Source organism: Lepisosteus oculatus, chromosome 14 (genome assembly GCF_040954835.1).
Source record: "Lepisosteus oculatus isolate fLepOcu1 chromosome 14, fLepOcu1.hap2, whole genome shotgun sequence".
Taxonomy (NCBI): domain Eukaryota; kingdom Metazoa; phylum Chordata; class Actinopteri; order Semionotiformes; family Lepisosteidae; genus Lepisosteus; species Lepisosteus oculatus.
Window position 1 is genome coordinate 54,751,420 of NC_090709.1, and position 5,819 is coordinate 54,757,238.

The 5,819-nt window shown below is 38.8% G+C and overlaps 1 non-coding gene across 1 annotated transcript; it reads left to right on the forward strand.

The window, feature by feature from the left end:
- The first annotated feature begins 4,194 nt into the window (after positions 1-4,194).
- Positions 4,195-4,288, forward strand: trnai-uau (transfer RNA isoleucine (anticodon UAU)). The gene is made up of 2 exons: positions 4,195-4,232; positions 4,253-4,288. It is a non-coding gene; the product is annotated as a tRNA-Ile (tRNA).
- Positions 4,289-5,819: the final 1,531 nt, after the last annotated feature.

Here is a 5,819-nt window from a genome sequence, read left to right on the forward strand (position 1 = left end):
AGTATTTTTTTTTTAATTATACCAAATGTCCGTTAAATAATGAATGATGTTTTTCAGACCATAAACACTATTATATGAAAAAAAAAACATTTACTATATATCCATTTAACTTGTTTTTTTTAAAAAAACATTACAATACGGTAGATGAAAATTGTTGTTCAGCGCTCTTGTATTAAATATACTCAGCCTTTTAACTCATGTGTCAGAAATAAAGTGTATAAAATTCGCTAAATCAAACAAAACACAAACGCTACGAAAAAGAAAAAAAATGTGTTTATCCTGCAATTTTATCTCGTTGAAACGTTTTTTTTTCTCTGTGGCACTAACGGGCTAACGGTTAGGATTCCTGGTTTCCTGATTACATAGAAATGTGTCTCTCTTCGCTTACGATGTCCAAATGATCAGTTCAGTGTAGAAAAGAGCACCGTAAAACCCCGTCAGGCGTGCAAAACGTAAAAATGAAAGAGATCGCTTTGTTTCTGCCCGCTTTCTCACTGAAGCCCTTTGGTGTGTTAATAGAAGGTTATAACCGCTACACCGTGCGATGTGGGGAGGGGTGATTTACAAGCAGAGTTGACCTTTGAGAAAGGACTCGTCTCGGGAATATATTTCCACATTTTGAAGAGAATTTCTCCATTTCTGTAGCCTGATTTCCACTATTGCTAGAGAGCTGTAGAATCTGGATTAATTTATCCAGCTCTGGGAACAGTGTGTAGATGACAGGTTTGTGACTTTCTCATGAGCACGGTATATGAATCCATCAGATTAAAGACACTGTGAGCATTTGAATAAAATTTAGGATAGTCTGTCCCAGCTCGCCGCGATGGTATAGTGGTCAGTACGTTGTGCTGTGACCGCACTACCCGCGCTTTGAATCCGGGTGACAGCAGCCCAAGAGAGTTTCCTTCGTCTATGTTATTTCAGTGAAGGGGGGGGGGGCATGCGTGTACAGCGAGCGATCATCGAGTTGATGTGTTGCCCCATATAAGCAATGTGAACCAACACTGCTTTACAAAGGAGCACGGTCTGATCTTATAGTTGATAATCTGGAGACCAGACCGACCTCTTCTCTGACGAGAAGAAAAGGTCAGGAGCCGCAGTATTTAATGTAAATAAGAGATTTCATTTTTTTCTGTGGCGCAGCTAGTGCCAAACACTTAATCTCGGGGTTGTGAATTCGAGCTCCACGCTGGTAAGAAATCATATAGGTTATGATAAATTTACTTTTTAAAAAAAAAGTAATATTATAAAACTTTCTCGATACCAGTTTGCAGGTGACATGTTCTTTATAAAAATAATCTTTAGTATGGGATCAATAACCGCGCCGGAACAAATATCGGAAAGAATCGCCTGTCACTAAGGTATTTAAGTAAAGTAGAGATATAATCAGAAAACCTACATTTTAGTTGTTAGTTACTTTGTATGTGCTTTAGCGTTTTCTTTTATATACCGAAAAAAAGGTTCAAGGCGTTCTAGTCGCTGTACTCCTCGTAGATAATCTCAACGAAATCACAATACAGTACAGGACACGCAGTGAGAAGCTCACGCAACGAATAGTCTTGAACATGCCAAGCGTAAAGGCACACTGCACATCTGCGAAACATCACATCCTAGTTTAGTTTCAGTGAGATTATAGACTGGAAGCTAGGAAGTCTCAGATCACTTTTTAATTAAATGTTCAAGCAAACCCAAATACCTTTGCAAGAGACATTTCAGAATCCCAGTCAAATCCAGTATGATTGCTGGATCCCTCGAATTCGACAATATCACAGATCTGCAGTCCACGTTGTGCAAGACATACCGCACAGAGCATTTCTAAGACAGGAAATACATTTTCGTTACGAAAAGAGATATACTGTACGTAGAGTGAAATGGTCTGGTACGAGTCCTAAATTTGAATTAAACATTAAAGCTGTGCGGAGTTTATCTTGATTTACCTAGTTTAATCGTTTCAGAAAGTGTAATTGTATTATTTTATGTACCCTTGACGATTCTACTGATGTTATAAGTGCTCTTGTTTATATTGAATCTATTTTGTTGTTCAAATAAAAAGTAAAAAAAAAACATTCCGGATGCGTCTGCTGTAGAAATAAAATGACATCAAAGGCGTTGTACGTAGAGTTCTGAAGCCTGTTCCACAGAAGAACTAGCTGAGATGAAAAGCTCGATATTCTACTGACAGGGGTATTCCCATCAACTCAGTTTCTTTCTGAAACAACGTTTTCCAAGAAAAACTTACACTTTGCAAAATTTGAAATAAAATACTTGCTTAAAAGTGCAGATTATTTTTTTCCCAAAAACTGTAAAAGGAGAAAACCGACCCGTTGGAGTCTCTGTCGTACCATTGCTCAGTGCGGTCAGGTCGGGACTAAAACGATAGTAAGGTGCTGGTTCAAGCACATCTAGGCACGACTTTCTCACTGTTCCATCGTGAACATCATCTAGAGAAAAAGTGGCATGTAATGTTTAATACATTATTGGCCTTATTAATAATTTGAGGGAATATAAATGCTTTGGATGTATCGAATTACAGCACGTAACAACTGAGTACCTGAGTCGATATCACCGGGCAATTTCCAATAACGACCAACATCAGACACTTCAAGAAAAATAAGATTCCATATCTTGGAATGTAGGGCGGGAGAATTCATTTATACTCCTGTTGCATCTTGAGCTAAACTTTTTAAAAAAAAAATACGACGCAGATTTGCTCAAGATAATTGTAATCGCCTTAAAGAGAGTTTTCATGAAAACGTACATCGGCTAGCTCTCCACTGTTAATTGACAGAACTTTTGAAGAAACTGTTCTTATATAAGCAACATTCAAATTACACATCTTAATGACCATGAAGGGAAATCTATGGAAGCCCGTTTCCGCCAGGGAGTAAAAAAAAACGCGCTATGGTATCTCATTGTATGTCCTTTTTACTTAAAAAAGGTCTTCTTTAGCTCAGCTGGCAAGACCTGGGTTCGAGCTAATGCAGTGAGGCACGAACTAGGGTGGGAGCTGCGAGGACACAAGCCCTAGAACCCGAATCCATTACAATAACAAAAGGACAGACATTGCAATATGGGCTATTTCGAAGTCGCAAATGTGAGATATAAAGTCGGAATTCTGAGTTACTAAATCGCAATTCTGAGTTGCTAAGTCGGAATTCTGAGATACCATAGAGGTTTTTTTTTGCTTACTGGCGGAAACGGGCTTCCATAGAAATCCGGGTTGTGAATAACAACTGTCACTACACACGATTGAGATCTTGAGGCTGGCACCTAAGACCACTCAGCCATCCTGACAAGCAGTGGAGGATGCCCGTTGCTTTGTTAAAGGATTATTAACTACTTTTCTTTTCTTATTACAGAGATTTCAACATTGCAAGACAATTGACGATTTAGATAAAGGTATATCGTGGTACGCAAACCAGGCACGGAGAGGGCTTGAACCCGCGCTCTTCGGTTTATGAGACCGATGCCTTACCACTTGACCACCGCGCACACAGTTTAGTTTTTTTCCCATCAAGGCTAATAAATTTTGAAGAAAAAAATCTGTGCACAAATTGCAATGGCAGGAGAAGTAAAACAAATATGATTATGATGTACAGTAATTGTTCACTTAGTGAAATACTCACTTTTTTGGACCACTGAATATAGTTCTTCTGTGGAGCTGGCTTCAGACTCTGCTTATAGCGCCCGTCAAATAAAATAGATATTTGATTTTTACAGGAAGACGCATTCCGAAATGTATCTCTGCAGTTTTAGAAAACGCACAAACCGTATTCTAATTGCAGACTGCAGATCTGTGCAGCAATCGTACTACATTTCACTGTGATTCTGAAATACGTCTAGCAAACATATTCAGGTTTCCTTGAACTTTTAATAAAAAACGACTTCGCTTTCAATCTCTGATGTCACTGTAAACATCGGACGTGATGTTCCGCAGATGTGCAGTGTGTGCCTTCTTGTCTTATTCAAGTTTATTGGATTTTTTAAACGAAAATACAAACTGGACAGTTTCAGACACATGAAGACTCATAAATAGTGTAAATCCGCCGAGCTGATTTACGTGTCTGACCATCTATTACGTGTCTAGCACTATTTTTTCATTTTCTTCCCTTGTAGTTTCCTCGCTCTTTTACTGTCCCTTTCTCACCCTGTGTTTGTTCAACGTCAGTGTGTGAAGGGAAAGCACTTTCCGCGGCTCCAGTGGCGCAATCGGTCAGCGCGCGGTACTTATACAGCAGTGCACAGCGGAGTCATGCCGAGGTTGTGAGTTCGAGCCTCACCTGGAGCAGCGTGTCCTGTCTTTAGCTACTGAAAGCAACTGTCCACTTTAGATACTGCTACTTATAGGTCGTCCTTAACACTTTATCTAACGGGATTGTAGCCTGTTAGGTATTTGCTGGAAATCCGGTCTAAATTAACATCAAAGGAACAGGTAAAGGTTTATTCCACGTCAAACCCCAAAAAAGGTTCCATGTTGTGTTTCCTTCTCCTTTCAGCATGGAATAAACCTATACTTTTTCCTTTGCAGCTGACGCAGGTCACTACTTAAATTCCCATCAGCTGTGGACCCCCAGCTGATCTCTACACAGATAGATGAGAGATATCTTCTTAGATGAGAGGTCTACTGGGACTAAGGGAGCATGATGGGGTACCAAAGACTTGAAAAAGCTCTCGCATTAGATTCTGTTTTTGTTGTTTCCCAGATTTGTTTTTAATGTTCTTTTTGTTTTGAAGTTGTTCCTTTTTTTATTTTATTTTCTGTAGTCGTTAGACTACTACAGTGATTTACCTAGGTTCCCGGAAGGCTTCTTGCATCGTGGTTGTTGTGTTTTTGGGTTACAAGTATTTTTTTTCTATTGATAGGACCCCACGCATTACTGTGGGACTAGTTAACGTAAGTTCTTACATTGTACCTGAAATTACCACATAAACTACTACTCTGTTTTTCTTTTTTTAAAATAAAGGCACAAATGATGTTTTTTTTTCTTGCAGCTGATTGGCAATGACCCTACAACGGGTCATTGCAACGAACATGGCTGCTGAAATTTGTCAGCAGCTGCATACTAAACCTGTTCTCAATTGCAACAAACCTAAAATAACATATGCTGCCCATTAGATGTTACCGATGTAGGAGACTAACTTAAACCACCTCTTCACAAGGTTTATGTAGCTCAGTAGAGGAACAGTCGATCGCATTTGAACTGTTCTGAATGTAGTGGAAATAATATGGTCACAAAGTAACGAACATACGCACCACTCGCTTGAAATATTTACTGTAGCTAAAATTGTTTTCTAGACACCACAACTATTCACAATGAATTTGATGAATACATGTCTTTATTAATAAAAGTGTAATTTATTAATAATTAAGATTAATGTATATCTTTATTAGTAGCTGTATTACCGGTAATGCATGTACAGTCCTTAATATGGGATAGTGAACTTTCAGGTATCTTGGGGAGGTAAGAAAACTGAAATGAAGGAAATACATATTTAAAGGGGGTGTAAGTCTTAAATGTGTTCTGTTACATCTGGGTGTTAACTGAATAGATTGTGATTTGACACATGTCTTTGGGGAATTTGCAGGTACAGAAAATAACTTGAACTGAACAGGCAAATGTAAGGTTATGTTAAAGAAAAAAAAAACGTTGTCACCTTTTTCAACATGATTATTTAAGACAGTTTATCGGAACCGTATCTCTCCTCCATTCTGTGGCTGTGGTCCAACAGTAACGGTGGTGAAACAAGCAGAATGTGCGGAAAGAATTGGAGACGTAACGGGAGACTCATCCAGTCGATAGAAGAGTTGTGTACGCTGA